This window comes from Peromyscus eremicus, chromosome 22 (assembly GCF_949786415.1).
Source record: "Peromyscus eremicus chromosome 22, PerEre_H2_v1, whole genome shotgun sequence".
NCBI classification, from domain to species: domain Eukaryota; kingdom Metazoa; phylum Chordata; class Mammalia; order Rodentia; family Cricetidae; genus Peromyscus; species Peromyscus eremicus.
This window is the reverse complement of record NC_081437.1, coordinates 40528059-40544076: the sequence shown is the minus strand read 5'-3', so window position 1 is coordinate 40544076 and position 16018 is coordinate 40528059. Positions and strand designations below refer to the sequence as shown.

Here is a 16018-nt window from a genome sequence, read left to right as displayed (position 1 = left end):
TCAAGCAGGAACTGTGCTGTGGGATGGTCTTTCTCCACACTGTGAATATGTGTCGCTCTCATGGTTGATAAATAAGCTGTTTTGGCCAATAACCAGGCAGAATAAGGTTAGGTGGGACAATCAAACTGGAGATAAAGAAGGGTAGAGTCAGGGCAGATGCCAGCCAGTCACTGAAGGAGCAACATGCCAGCAGACTAGTAATGCCATGGCCATGTGGCAATACATAGATTAATAGAAATGGGTTAATTTAAATGTAAGAGCTAGCTAGTAATAAGCCTAAGCCATCGGCCAAACATTTATAATTAATATTAAGCCTTGGAGTGATTATTTAGAAATGGCTACGGTACCAGGTGGATCAGAAAAAAGCCTCCATTTACAGAAACTGGAGGCAGGAACTGAAGCAGAGGCCATGGAGAGGTGCTGCTTTCTGGCTTGCTCTCCATAGCTTGCTCTGCTTGCTTTCTGACACAAACCATGACCACTTGCTCAGGGGTGGCACCATTCACAGTGGGCTGGCCCCTTCCACATCAATCAGGAATCAAGAAAATGCCCCCACAGACTTGCCTACAGGCCAATCTGATGGAGGCAGTCCCTCAGTTGAGATCTCAGCTAACTCTAGCTTGGATCAAGTTGAAAACACAAACACAAACAACTAACTACAGAACAGGTCATCAGGCTCAACCCAACTCACTTTCAACAGACCTAATCAAAAGCTGGAGCTTCTTAAGCTGTTAAGTAGAAAAATCAGTTTGGAAAATTTACACAGAAATTGTTGGGAAGTCACAGGAACAAGTTCCAGTTGTGAAGGGAGCAAAGCCCGTGGTGAATCACATTGCAGATGGGTTGTGCAGGGGGTGGAGGGAAGGCGCCCTCTGAGACTGTGGCTGTGGATGCTATTGCCAGGCTGCTGAGGCTGTTGCCATGGAAGCTGGCTGACTGATGTGCATGTACATCACTTCCTTCCCATACAGAGCCTGCAGGCAAATCTGTCTGTCTAGGTACCTGAGGTCAGGGCCACGTTTGATGTCTACACAGGTTGTGCATTGCACAAATCCCAAAAAGTGACAGCCTGCATGCATCTGTGCTCTGGAGACAAGGGGTCTTGGGAAAGCATGCTTTATGCAGTTTCTACTTTGGAAGGAAAGTGCCTAGCGGATGGTGATATCTATACATCCAATAGCTATATATAGATGAGCTTTAACTGTGTAATATCACTCCCAAAGCTTTCCCCCCTCCCTCCCTCCCTCCCTTCCTCCCTCCCTCCCTTGTGTGTGTGTGTGTGTGTGTGTGTGTGTGTGTGTGTGTGTGTGTGTGTGTATGTGTATACCAGAAAACCTTGGGTGTCATTCCTTAGGTGCAGTCCACCTTGTTTTTTTGAGACAGGGTCTTTCATTTGCCTGGAGTAGGCTAGGCTAATTATAAGTGCTACCACACTTGGCTTTGAAAAAAAAATTTTTAATTTTAGGTGTATGAGTGTGTGCCTAAGTGTGTGTGTGTGCATCACGTATGTGCAGGTGTATATGGAAACCAAAAGAGAGTGTCAGATCCTCTGGAACTGGACTTATAGGTGGCTGTGAGCTGCTTGATGTTGGTGCTGGGAACCAAATCTGGGTCCTCTGCCAATGAGGCATCTTTCTAGTTCTTGGATTGAAAAGCAGGAAAGTTCTGGGGCTTTAACTAAAGCCAGGGTTATACTGATGGAGTCATTGCTTGGCCCCTGTGGTGACTTTAAACTGTTTGCTTTAACCCTAAATTGTGATTTTGTGGGCCAGGGGTTGGGATGGAAGTTAGCAGGTGTTGAAGGGACTCTGGACAGCTCAGTGTGGCAGGCATGGTTCTGGTAGGCCTTGCCCTTCTTCCCCATTCCCTCTGCCTTGCTAAAAAACTATTAGATTACATTCCTAAATCTAGCCACTAAGGTCTAGTCTCTGATATTTGGCCACTTCCTCCTCCTGAGGCTGACTGCCAAGGTCCAGTTATCAAAGTATTGACATCCAGCCATCAAAAGCCCCCTTTGGCTCATCTCATTAACATGCCCAATTAAAAAATAAACACCTCACCCTAAAATGGGGTTTCCCCTTGACCTTTATAAACTGCCATTTTCCTGTGGGCCACATCTGTATCAAGAGGCAGTCCTTTGTCCCTCTGGGACAAATACCCCTCCCCCTGTCCCTTGTTCCTTTCCCCTTCTCCCACATTCTCTATCTCCTGTCTCTGTTTCTTATTTCCTGATCTCTGTCTTTCTGGGGCAAATAAATCTCCTTTGTGCTGAGAACTTGGTCTTGGGGGTCCTGAGCTGATGCTTTTCCTTTCAGGTGATCTACTGTGGTTCTGTGTGCCAGGGGTTGGGATGGAGGTCGGCAGGTGATCTACTATGGCTCCAAGGGCTGGAGTTGGGATGGAGGTCAGCTAGTATTCTTCTCTCTCTGCTTGTGTGTGTGTGTGTGTGTGTGTGTGTGTGTGTGTGTGTGTGTGTGCTGCCTGGAAAGTGGGAGACCATAGAGGGGACACTATGACTGTTCTGTGACTTCTCTAGTCTGGCTCCAGAAATTCTTGTATCAGAGTGTGAGTGTCTTATGGGGCTCCAGGAATAGCCTGCCTGCCTGGGGCCAGCCCTCTGGGATCATCATTCCACTTGCTTTTTTTCTTATTTACTCCCTACAGATGGAAGAGGATGGAGACATGACCATTGGCTACATGTGGCCACTAACATGAAGCTCAGCTCAGGAGACAGGACTTGAATTAATTCCCTTTAACTTTAATTGAACTATATTTAATTTTAGATAGCTATTCAATTTTAAGTGCCCAGTGGCTACCCCACTGAGTAGCTCTAGAACCTATTCCAAAGTGTGGTCTCCAGCCAGCAGCTGTGCTGCCTTGGAGCTTATTGTACAGGAAGCGGTCATTTGAATGCACATTTGACTATAGGATTCAGCTCTGGTGTGCATTATAGAGCCCTGGTGGCCTTCTCTAGCTCTGAGCATTCTTCATGGTATTCTGCATGCCAGGGGCTCAGGCTTGGTGAAACCAAAGGATAAAAATGGGTCTTGCTGTTCTATGTATCATGCAGCTCAGAGATGTATTTGAGGCTTTGAGTGAAAGACACTTCAGCTGCTAGCTAGATGTGATGGTCAATATCGACAGGGAAAAGTACATCATGAGTACGTCTGTGAAAGCATTTCCAGGAAGAGCTAAGGAGGAGACCCACTCTTAGTGTGGAAGACACCGTCTAATAAGATGAGGGCCTACATGGGATGAAAGGGGAAAAGGAAAAGGCCCATGAGTATGGGCATACTCTCTCTTTCCTGCTTTGCCATGCCTTCCCCCATGATGGACTAACACTTCTGAAGTTCTGACTCAATGTAAATACTTTCGCTCTGGTTGTCCATTCCAGTTTTTGGTCACAGTGATTTTAAGCTGACTAGATAACAGGTGCCTGGAGAATGATGTCATATTAGATAATTTATTAAAATACAGTCTGTAGCATAAACGCTGGAGCTTCCATGAATTCCACCTGCAAAGGGAGACAGCAGCCCAAGGAACCTGAAGGCCATAGAAGGAGCTGAGTGTGGGCAGATTCCTGCAGAGACACTGGCCGGGGCGTTCACATGTTTTGTTTCTTCAAAGTAATTGTGATGGTTTGTTTTGTCAACTTGACACAGTCTACAGTCACCCAGGGAGCTGGCTTCACTGAAGGAATGTTTACAACAGGATGTCCCCTGAGCATGTCTCTGGAGGGATTGTCTTGATCGCCTTAGTTGTTCTGAGAAAGCCTACTCTAAGTGTGGGCAGCACCTGCTGATAGCAGCCCAGGTAAGGATGTGAAGAAATGAAGCTTTGCTCTTTTGCTGGCTCAGCCTTCATTCCTGTTGGCAAATTCATCTGCCTTTTGCTGCTGCTGCTGCTGCTGCTGTCACGGATAGTTGAATCAGCTTCTTCAGGCTTCCAACTCTCCACGAACCCTCCAGGCCTTCAGTGCTAGAGAGGGACTGCTGAGTCACCCAGCCTCATGGACTGAGCAACTGCCTCTCTGATGTGAGACAGCCATTATTGGACTACCCAGACCGTATCATGTAAGCCAATCTAGTAAGTCCCCCTTTAATATATATTCATCCCATTGGTTCTATTCCTCTAGAGAACTCCAACTGATGCAGATTGGGTGTAGGTGTGGGGAAGGGCAGATTGGTCCCTGAAAAGGAAGTCAAGGAAGGGAAGGAGGGCTTATGGGATGGAATATTCTGGGATATAGCTGGTTCCTGAACCTTCAGAGGTTCTTGTTCCTCTCTCACAGTTTCTAGCCTGCAGGGGTTTGGGGGAGACTGAGCAGCCATCCAGGTACCTTCCTCTATCAATGACTCCTCTCTGGATAGTGGGCTCTAGGAAGGACACACTGAGCCAGGCTGCATGAGGCAAGACAGACCACCATGTGGATGGATATTCTTCTCAAAGACCCATGCAGTTCTTCACATCACAGTAAAATTTTGTGTACATGTACATTTTCTTGAGCAATGGGTCATTGGTTTATAACAAATTCCCTCTACAGCCCGTCTTTTCTAGCACGTCAAGGGCCATTGCAGGGTATACTCATATTTGCCAAATAAACAAACAAATGCCTTGAAAAATTACAAAATAAATTCAAGGCTGCAGCTGGGTGAGAAGGTGAGGATTTCAGATGTCAGGGTTTGAGTGGGGTAGGATTACACATGCAGAAGCGAACAGGCCTGATCCAGCCATCATCCCTTGGTTTCACCAGGGACAGGCTGCTCTCTCAGCTCTATTTCCCATAGCCCTTGTGACATCACACAGGCTCGCCTTCTGGAAGGTTCTCTCTGGCCTCTGTGAATTCTTTTGTTGCTGGTGTTAACAGTTCATGGCACTGGATTGTGGGGAGTGTGAAATCCAATCCTGAACACTGGGATCTGGACTCTTGGGTGAGATTAGACAGCTGTTTGTCATGTTGAATAATTTGTTCTGTCTAACGTTGGCATTGCCAAGGGAATGAGGTGGGAGAAGGGATAAAGTTGGGTCCCCAGACCCTTGATTGGGGCAAATAGGGAGGTGGCTCTTGGTACTATTATCAGCACATGGTCCCAGGGCCCAGCTGAAAGGTGCTGAGGGAGACTTCATATTCTGGCTCTGGTCTTTGTTCTGCTGGAGCTTAAGTCATGTGACTTTTGTCTTTAAAACATCTAAACATGGACCAGCCCTGGTGTGGTGCACACCTTTAATTACAGCCCTCATGAGGCAGAGGCAGGTGGATCTCTGTGAGTTCATGGCCAAGTAGTCTGCAAAGTGAGGTCCAGGCCAGCCAGAGCTACACAGTGGGACTCTGTCTCCACCACCACCACCACCACCACCACCACCACCACCACCACCACCACCACCACCACCACCATAACCATCTCAATGCTGAGCTCATATAGACCCCAGGGTCCCCATCTGAATACTTGTCCCAGCTCGCCATACCCTTTTAAGAGACTGTATAACCTTGGGATGTAGGCTTAGGTGGTGGATGCAGGACTGTGTCGAAGAGATTTGAGGGCTGTAACCTGGTGCTTCTGTTTGCTGCTGGGAGCTTCTTCATGCTCTCGATGACATGGGCCATCACCAAACATCCTTTCTCCACCATAAAGGACTAAAATCTCCTGAAATCTCAAGACAAAATACACCTTTCCTCTATGAAGGCTCTTCTGTGGGGTTGTGAAACTCACTAACACACACTTGAACTCAGAGCAGAGACAAATGCTCACCATGGAGTGCAGACTGGTCTTGAACTCATGAATCTCTTGCTTCAGCCTGCCAAATGTTGGGGTCACAGATGCATACCACCACACCTACACGGTCCTGCTGGTCCATGGCCAGAAGTCTCCTCTGTCAGCTGTGGCTTCCTGAGCTCTGCCTCAGGTCTTCCAAGCTTTGTCTCAAATGAACAGTGTGCTTCTTCGGTTCATTCCAAAGTTTATACTTCTGGCCTAAGCTTCCCTGGGACTTAATAGTAATTCCCCTGGATTCCTTTTTTTAATGGGATGATTCTAAGGCCAGTACAGCATCCTCTACTTGTGGGGGACAGTCCCTCCTCAGCTTCTCAGGCCCACCTGTGGCATGCTCTGCCTGTGACACTTCACTCAGCAGAAGGACTGCCTTAGTCTCTGGACTGTGTCTTACTCCTGAAGGCTGAGGGTGAGGGTGAGGGATTTCCAGGGCCAACTTCAGTGTACCGCTGGGCATAGGAGTGGCTGCTGCCTGGTCTCAGTGGCAGCATTGTGTTTAAACAGATGCCAGGGAGGGTCAGTGACAGAGTTGGAAGCAGACTCACCATGGCCTGCCATTTGGGACTTTCCTGAGAGAGGCGGAAGAGAGGAGGGTGGGTATTTGGAAGGGCTGGAGGAACTGTAGATGTGTCTGGATCCTTTTCTTTCTCTCTTGGACCTTAGCTGATTCCTTTATTCATTCTTTGGTGTGTGTGTGTGTGTGTGTGTGTGTGTGTGTGTGTGTGTGTGTGTGCATGCATGTGAATGAGCATGTACATGTGTCTGTGTGAGAGAATGTGTGTGTTTATGTGAGTATGTGTGCACACAGGTATGTGTGTGTGTGAATGTGTGTTTTTGTGTTGGTGTGTGTGTGTGTGTGTGTGTTTGTGTGTGTGAATGTATGTGTGTGAGTATGTGTATTATGTACTTGAGCAAGAGCAACTTACCAGTGGCTACACTGAGGAATACACTCTGCCTCCTCTGGCAACTGTTATAACTTAACCATCTCCTTGGGGAAAGGTGGGTGACCTGGACCAGCAGATCATTCTTCATTGGCAGGTTCCAAGGGAGAGGACCAGGAGATCAGAAGGTAGGGAGACAGATGAGTGTGGGATCAGGAGGCCTTGCACAAGCTTTGTCTAATAATGCCAAGCAAGCTTGTTAAGATAGCCAGCATCTTATACACTATTTTCCAGGGAGAAATGAGGCAGAGTCTGGAGAAACTGTCATACAGTGGGACCAACTCAACAGGACAATAATCAAACAATGTTGCACAAGTGAAATGTGGGTTATCTCTCCAACATCACAGACAGAGCACACAGCAGCCTTGGGACTGATATCATAGCCCCGTACAGTGGGAAGAGCTGGTCTTCAGGGTCTAGAGCAACAGCTCCCCCAAGGCCCTGTCCCCAGGCTATATGGGCTGTGTTCCTTGTCAAAATATCAGGGCCTCAGGAAAATCCTTGGATCAGCCAGCCCTCAACAGGGGGGAGGGACTGTGCTCCCTGAAAGAGAAGAGCTGGTGCTTTTTCTGGGGTCCAGGCACAGAAGGGCTCCAGTGCTCCTAAGACAAACACGGAAAATAGGACTTTTTGGCTGAGGGAGCTGACAAGGTTTGGTATCTCTCGCAGCACCTTGGAGCTCTGCATGTCTGCAGGTGTTTTCTTTGGTAACAGTTCTTTTTGGTTGGGAAATCTGAGTGAGTGTTATTCGGGGTGTTTGTCACAAGTCCCTGATGTCTTTTTTTTTTTTAAATGCTGTTTTTTTCTTCTTTTTCCTTTTAGTGTTCTGTACAGACAGAGGCAAAAGAAAATGAAACATAAGTGTGAAAAGTCTTTCTTTCTCTCTCTCTGTTTTTTTTTTTTTCTTTTCCAAGGCAGGGTCTCTCTGTGTAACCATCCTAGCTGTCCTAGTACTAGCTCTGTAGACCAGGCTGGCCTCAAACTCATAGAGATCTGCCTACTTCTGCCCACCCCTCCAGTGTTGGGACTAAAGGCGTGTGCCACCACACCCCCTGACTTTTACTATTTTTTATTTGATGTACTTGGGATTAGATCCAGTCTCCCCAACTATATTTACCTAGCCCACAGGGATTTTTTTTCCTATGTCTTATTTGAATGTCAATTGAAAACTAAACCAACTTGCTGGGCAGTGGTGGCGTTGTCAATTGAAAACTAAACCAACTTGCTGGGCAGTGGTGGCGTACACCTTTAATCCCAGCACTTGGGAGGCAGAGGCAGGCAGATCTCTGTGAGTTCGAGGCCAGCCTGGGTTACAGAGCGAGTTTCAGGACAGGCACCAAAACTACATGGAGAAATCCTGTCTCGAAAAAACCAAGGGAAAAAAAAATAAACCAACCACTATGAAATCAGTCCAATATCATAAGAGAGAACAACAAAAAAGAAAAAAATATTTCATAAAAAGCAAATATCCAACTTTGAAAGAATGGCATCCTTTCCTTCTGTGTACTTACATGTAGCATGTTTACTAGAATAGACATATCCCCGTACTGAATCTTCCACTGCCCATTCACGTGTTCTCCCGTCTGTTTTCAGTGTTATATTCATGTAGCCATCCAGGCAGGCCAGGACCCATCGACAATCCATGTCAGAACTTAAGCACATCCAGGTAGGTTCAGCCATTGCTCTGCTCCTCTTGTCAGAAGGCTGGGTTAGCCATTTTCACTAGGAGGATTTTGGTGGAGGGACTGAAGTCCTGGCTCTTAGCTGGCCACTAACAGGAGCTATTCTGGCCTTCGTAGATCTCTGTAGGGCTTTTGCACATGGACCTTGTCCCTCTGAGCCGATCAGGACAATAAGGTCCTTCTTTCTTCTTAGGTATGACTCAGAGCCTTAATTCTTAGAACCAGCATCCTTAATCACACGTACAACTCCCCTCTGCCCTGTCAGGAGGCACAGTGAAGGCAGCGGGATCAGGGAGTGGACCCCACGGATGTCCCATTTGTCCACTATCATGGATACCTGGTGCAAACTCCAGGCACTGTCACACGCCACTTGTCAAGTCCTCACGATGCTCCTGGCTTCCCGCTCTTCCCTCTGTGAAGTAGTTGGGAGGTGTGAGTGCAGATGTTATTCAGTTACCAGCTCACCCACTTAACAAGGAAAATACCTGGAACAGTATGAACAGACCCAAAGGCGAGGAGTGAAGTGATAACAGTCCCTCACCTGCTGTCCCTGTCCCTCACCTCTCTTAGAAGCGATGCATTGGGTTTCTGCTGGGTGCCAGGACAATTTATTTCCACACCTTCCTCACTGTCCACATGACAGCTCCCAGTGAGCTTGAGAGCCCTATCCGCTCCCTGCCTGAACTTGGAAGGCAGGATGGTTTAATTCTCTACCACCTTCCTCTTTGCTCTGTGCAGGCTCCTGCGTGTAGGAGGCCCGCAGTAGATAGGACAGGAGCAACTGACTATTGGCAGGTTAGAAGCTGGAGATGGTGCCCTCTGCAGCAAGGCCCGGCATGTGGCTAGAGGACAGCAGAGAGGAATATTATTTTGGTGGCAATAACATGCAGACTGTGGCTGTGGCTTGGAGTGTGTGTGTGTGGGGCTCATGACTCTGTGGTGCGTTTTCTTCTCTAGTTTTGTGTGAAATGTTACCATTGGAAAGGAGAGCTAATGAATGCACAAATGTCAGATTCAAAGGAGATGGCATTCTTCACTCTCACAGAGTTGCCTGGATGGATCTCTGGGGCTCTAATGACTCAACTCCTCACCAGGAGCTCAGGGTCCCTGGAGGATCCAGGAATGTTGCGGTGACAAGTGCCACCTGGTGGCCGGACTGGGGATAGGACTCCTGGGAGAGGCTTTTCAGACCACGCCTCTGGTTCCTCAGGCCAGGAACATTTCCTGGCAGTCTAAATGCTAGAACCACAGCTACTCTTCTGGTTCTCTGGTGGTAAAGACACCTGGTCCCCTTTTTATTTCTGATTTTGTTAATTTGGATGCTCTCTCTCTGTCTTTTGGTTAGTTTGGATAAGGGCTTGTCTATCTTGTTGATTTTCTCAAAGAACCAACTCTTTTGTTTCATTAATTTTTTGTATTGTTCTCTTTGTTTCTGTTTTATTGATTAAAAGCACAGGGACAAATAGCAAAACTAATGGAAACACATGAACTATGAACCAATAGCTGAGGAGCCCCCAACTGGATCAGGCCCTCTGGATAAGTGAGACAGTTGATTAGCTTGATCTGTTTGGGAGGCCCCCAGGCAGTGGGACTGGGACCTGTCCTTAGTGCATGAGCTGGCTGTTTGGAACCTGGGGCCTATGCAGGGACACTTGGCTCAGCCTGGGAGGAGGGGACTGGACCTGCCTGGACTGAACCTACCAGGTTGAGCTGAATCTCCAGGGGAGTCCTTGCCCTGGAGGAGATGGGATTGGGGGGTGGGTTGGGAGGAGGGGGGGCAGGAGGAGGGAGGACAGGGGAATCCGTGGCTGATATGTAAAATTAAATCAAATTATAAAATTTTAAAAAAAAAGACACATGGCTGCGCCACTGGAGAAAGTGTGCAATGGGCATCTCACTCTTTTGGGCTTCCATTTTCCCACCTGTTCAATGACAGAGTTGGGGAGGGATATTGATTCTCAGTCCTCCGATCCCAATGCCCACCAGCCCACCAGCCAGCCTTGCTCTGTGTGTTCTTGTGTGTGTGTGTGTGTGTGTGTGTGTGTGTGTGTGTGTGTGTGTGTTCCAGTGATTTTTTTTTTTTTTTGAGACAGGGTTTCTCTGTGTAGCTTTGTGTCTTTCCTGGAACTCACTGTGTAGCCCAGGCTGGCCTTGAACTCACAGAGATCTGCCTGCTTCTGCCTCCCACACATTAAAGATGTGCGCCACCACCGCCCAGCTGTTCCAGTGAATTTTGTTAGAGGTTATTAACGGGTGGATGGTCCACATACCAGTAACTGTACACCACTGAAGAAAATGTGTCTCACTGCTCCAGAAATGATGAACTAACTGCTTAACAGAACCACAGAGAAGGACGGGACCTTGCAAATCTCCAGCCAGTGGTAGAACGTTGACGGACCCAGTCCTGTGTAGCCGCTGTGAGTTCATAGTGCCAGGGCTATAACAGACCCAGAAGCAGTACCACACCACTGCTTTTTCTGGTTCTTACATTCTTCCCTCTGCTCTCATGATGTTCCCCACGCCTTGGAGGGGCTGACTAGATGTCCCATTTATGGCTGAGCACAGTCTGCAATAACCGACACCCACCACACTTTTTTTTTTTTTTTTTTGGACAGCAAAGCTGATGGCAGTGTTAATCTGTGGACACAGTGACTGGGAAAGTGATCTGTTGGGCACATCTTGTTCATTAGCAAAACAACAGCAGTCGCTTTCCCCCAGGGCCTGTGACCCCCCAGCCATGGGCTTTTGACAGGTTTAGAATACCAAACACCAGTTCTGTCCTGTGAGCCTCAAACACACACACACACACACACACACACACACACCACAGACAGACAGACACACACACAGACACACACACACATAGACAGACACAGACAGACAGACAGACAGACACACAGAGACAGACAGATAGACAGACACACACACACACACACAGACAGATACACACACACATAGATACACACAGAGACACAGACAGACAGAGACATACACACACACATAGAGACACAGACAGACAGACAGACATACACACAGACACACACAGACAGACAGACAGACAGACAGACAGACACACACACACACACACACACACACACACGAGCAGTTGATGCCTTGTTAACACCCATGCCACTATCGTCCCAGTGGTAATCTTGTGGATTATGAGTGTGTGTCTGGGTTGGGGCTCAGGACCTGAGGTTTTAAAAGCCCAGAGGTGGTTTGGAGAGACACACCAAGTGGGGAATCAGCTGACACACAAGACCTCTCTGCTCTGATGCCAGTACAGGGTGCTGAGGACAGGGAAGGACTGCCTGGGCTTACCCTATGTTGTATGGAACAGCAGGCTGAGACTAGCTTAGAAAGTCTCTATTTGATAAGCAATAACCTTGACCCGAGTCACTTCATTTCGAGTGTAAGTGCCAAGATAGAGTGACTCCATACTTTCCCTAAGTTAACAGCCACCATCTGCCAGTGCACCAGGAAGCACAAACTGACAAATGACTTGTTTGTGCCAATATGTAAACCCGAAAATATTCAAGCCACATCAGAAGCACAGACACCATGAGCTCATCCGTCACGCCAGATGGAACTCCCTCACCTGGGGGTAAAAGAGGGATCACCCTGACACCGAAGTGTGGCAGGCACACTGATTGTTATTTTTGGGTATTATCTGGGGAAATTGCCACAGCGGAAGACTTCAGTTTCTGGCCGCAAACTCTGGTATGAGTGCCACTAAATTTTAGCCTTCTTCAAACTGCCATCTGACTTCAGAAGCGGTAGAAATGCCTCCCCTAGTGTGGCTGGATAGGAGACCTGGGGGCATCTGCTTCTCTTTAGTGGCAATCACTTCTACTGCAGTCCTAGCCAGCTACCTCTAGCCTGGACTTCCAGAGCTCAGGGATCAGGCTGTGGAATCCTGGGAATCTCCCCTCGCCTCTGAATAGTCCAGAGCTGGCAGATCTTGGGTTTGGCTCATGTTTGCATTGGTCTCTTTGGATCTGCTCACCCATTCCTCTCAGAGTAGGATTGTTGGTGCCCAGCTCTGTAGGACACAAGTTCAACGCATCTCACCTCCCAGAGTGCCTCTCCTCTTGCCCAGTGGTCTCTCCCTGCAGAGGCACCAGCTGAAGGACATTGCCTGCTCTTCACTGCTTACTCTCCACTTAGCTCCTAAATCCTGTGAGCAGGGTATTCTTTGTCAATATTCATTCTCCCCTTCCTTCCTATCTATATCCCTCTCTCTCTTTCCAGGATCCTATATAGCTCAGGCAGGCTTTATACTTGCTATGAAGCCAAGGATAATCATGAACTTTTGTCTCAAGTACTGGGATTATAGGCGTGCATCAACATTCCTGCTTTGTGAGGTGCTGGGACTGAACCCAGGACTATGTGCCTGTACTCTGCCACGTACTCTATCAACTGAGCTCTATCTCCAGCCCCAAGCATTTCTTGCCTGAATTCCTATAGTATTCTATCACTTCTGATTGCATCTAGTCCAGCTTCCCTTTGCTGGCCAATGGAGGACCAGTCTACAGTGCACATCTGACAGTTCTTTCACAGTTAAAAAGTATCCCAAGAAATAGTCGTGGATGCACAGGTCCTCAGTGTTTACCTCTCATACTTCAGACTCAAGTTCATTTTCTGTTCATGCCTGGAATGTCCCTTCCTATGGGCTTGGCATGGTCAAAGGTGTGTTGTGTTGGAGAGGTTTTTAAAGACCTTTGAAAACCCATTCCTAAAGCCTGAAACTTGCTGAGGTCATTAATAAAAGGAAATCAGGATAATGGAAGCTCTTCTATAACATATATGGAAATGATGAATGTACTTGTGATGTGTTGTAGAAACCTCTACGATGTGGAAACTTCCCTTGTTATCCAGGACAGAAGTTACCAGCCACTTGTATCTCTTAAACATGTGACATGTTATAAATACAGTGAAGTAGCAGAATTTTAAGTGGCACTGGATTTGAATTTAAATGAACACATGTCACCTGGTTCCCACTGTGCCACGTGGCATCACGCTGGATATCTAACCCCAGAGTCCTCCATTGAAAGGGTATCTTGGCTTAAAGACAGAGCAGTGAAAGATGTGTGAGTGATCACAGAGGAAGCCATGAGCTCGGGCCTTCCTACCCCTGTGTCCTCACTGATCTGTCTGGCGAGTTACTTCTAGAGTTGAACATTCTTTGAAACTTACCTCCACAGGGGAACCACTGGTAAATTTTTACAAGGGCCTGCTTGTTTTTCCTCTTCTATGTTTTGGGCATAGGATCCTGTTGTAGAATATTATTTTAAGGTGTGTTACTTTGTTTATGTTGCATTTGTTTAACTCTGCGAAGCTGTGTTACTGTGCCTGTCTAAAACACCTAATGGTCTAATAAAGAACTGGCCAATATCGAGGCAGGAGAAAGGATAGGTGGGGCTGGCAGGCAGAGAAGATATATAGAGGGAAAAATCTAGAAGGGATCAAAGATCTAGGAGCCAGAAAAGGGGGAGGACATCAGGGACCAGCCACCCAGCCACCCCACTACACAGCAAGCCACAGAGTTAAGAATAAGAGAATGGGAAAAGCCCAGGGAAAAAAGATAGATGGGATAATTTAAGAAAAGCTGGCTAGAAACTAAGCCAAGCTAAGGCTGGGCATTCATAATTAAGAATAAGCCTCCGTATATGATTTATTTGGGATTTGGGTGGTGGGCCCTCCAAAAGAGCAAAAAAAACAACAGGATCCTGTGTAGCCCAGGCTGGCCTTAAAGGCACTATGTAGCAGAGGATAGCTCTAACTCCTGATCCTCCTGTCTCCGCTTGGTTTACGTGGTACTGGGGGTTGAACCCAGGCTTTGTGTGCACCAGACATGTGTTGTCCTAACAGAACTGCCCCAGGTCCCTGTCTACTCTGCTTTCTCTCTGTATGACACCTTTAAACATGCCTGAGTAGCAGGATTTCCCCTGCAAAGGGAGCTTTGCCAGGAGAATGATGGAGAGCCGAAGTATTTCCCAGAAGTGGCTGTAAGGGGCTCTTTATAGCTCCCAATCTCGAGCAGAGCTTTTCAGCTGGGGTGAGTGAGCAGATGACAAATTGTGGAGAGGATAGAGGAAATTTCTTCCCAGGTTTAATTTATTTCTGCCCATTTAAAACACATTCCCACAAAAGCCTTGAGGATTTCTGTGGTGGCTTTTGAGATGTTTCTCTCTGTGTATGCACACAAGCACACACACACACATATGCACACATGCATAGGTATACACATAAATACACACGCACACACATATCCATGCAGACACATGCACACATGTCCACATGCACAAGTATATATACACACAGATGTGCATCCAGAAAGTATGCCCATCCAGCTGGAATAACAAGGTGTGTTGATTTCTGTGTTGATCCTGTGTGTTGCCTGTGCCTTGGGGACTAGGGTTGGAAAAAGGTGTGTCTACTGAGGGCACTAGCCACAGAGTGAGGGGCTGTGCAGTATTTACTGATGTTTCTGGGTGGTTTCTCAATATTTTTTGGGGGGTGGTTGTCTGTCTTTGGGGTCTCATGCTGTAGTCTAGGTTGACTCTGAACTAATTATGTCGCCCAAGCTGGCCACTATAATTGCAGCTCTCCTTTTGCCTCAGCCTTTTGATTGCTTGGGTGCATGTCAACCTTGGGTGTCAATATTCACGCACCATCCACATTATTATTATTATTATTATTATTATTATTATTATTATTATTATATGATGAGACAGTACCTCTCATTGGTCTGGAGCTCACAGTTTCTGCTGGGCTGCCTGGTTGGTGAGCTCCAGGGATCCATCTCTCCCTGCCTTTCCAGTGCTGGGATAAGCTTGTGCCACCATGCCCAGCTTTAATTTATTTATTCATCTTACATTTGGGCTCTAGGGATTGAACTCAGGACCTCATGTTTGCATGGCAAAGACTTTACTCACAGAGTCCTTTCTCTAGCTCCCTGGTGTAGTCTCTAGGAGTGCCTATTTCTTAAATATGTATTGTCACTAGAAAATGCTACTCAATAGTAATCATATTTTTGTGACTTTAAGGGAGAGGTTGACTCCTCATCCATTTGGATGCGCTTCTGTGACTGATTCAGGCCAAGCTCTTAGATGCACTTTGAATGTGAAATGCCCCCATAGCCTCATGCTTTTTGATCACTTGGTTCCCAACGGTGGTGTTACTTTGTGGGGTTCTGGAGACTTTGGGGTGTGGAGCCCAGCTGGAGGAAGTAGGACACTGGAGGAGGGTCCTCGGGGATTGGTTACTCCCCACTTCCTGTCACAGCTCTGTGCATCTTGAGCCATCATGCCATAAACCTCTGTCACATGCCTCTGCGCCTTGCCTTGAGGGAAACCTGGAGCCAAACCAGATCTTAAACTGTTTCTGTCAGGTGTTATATTGTGGCCACGTGGTACAAAGTCACTAATATATTAATTTTTGTGTGGTTTTCTCTGTTCTCATGAGGAGCAGGAACGTGGAAGCATGAAGAAAGACTTCTACTTAGTTTAGGCCTAGGGAGGCCCTGGCCCCCTCTGGGCCCTCTCTCCATTTCTCCATTTTTCCATTTCTCTGCCCCTTGTTTGTCTGGTGACATGAGTCCCGTATCATATCTGTGGCCTGG

General features: G+C 47.3%; 1 protein-coding gene and 1 long non-coding RNA gene across 2 annotated transcripts in view; one reads left to right on the top strand and one right to left on the bottom strand.

The window, feature by feature from the left end:
- The first annotated feature begins 4821 nt into the window (after positions 1-4821).
- Allc (allantoicase) overlaps positions 4822-16018 on the top strand; it is a 35265-nt gene continuing 24068 nt past the window's right edge. Inside the window, exons 1-2 of the mRNA XM_059248201.1 lie at positions 4822-4931; positions 8306-8378. The gene's annotated coding sequence lies outside the window, so the exon portion shown is untranslated. The remainder of the gene's footprint in view (positions 4932-8305; positions 8379-16018) is intronic.
- Positions 5484-16018, bottom strand: part of LOC131897342 (uncharacterized) — a 33448-nt gene continuing 22913 nt past the window's right edge. Inside the window, exons 2-3 of the long non-coding RNA XR_009375658.1 lie at positions 8224-8806; positions 5484-7538 (exon numbers count right to left, since the gene is read on the bottom strand). This is a non-coding gene — a long non-coding RNA (uncharacterized LOC131897342). The remainder of the gene's footprint in view (positions 7539-8223; positions 8807-16018) is intronic.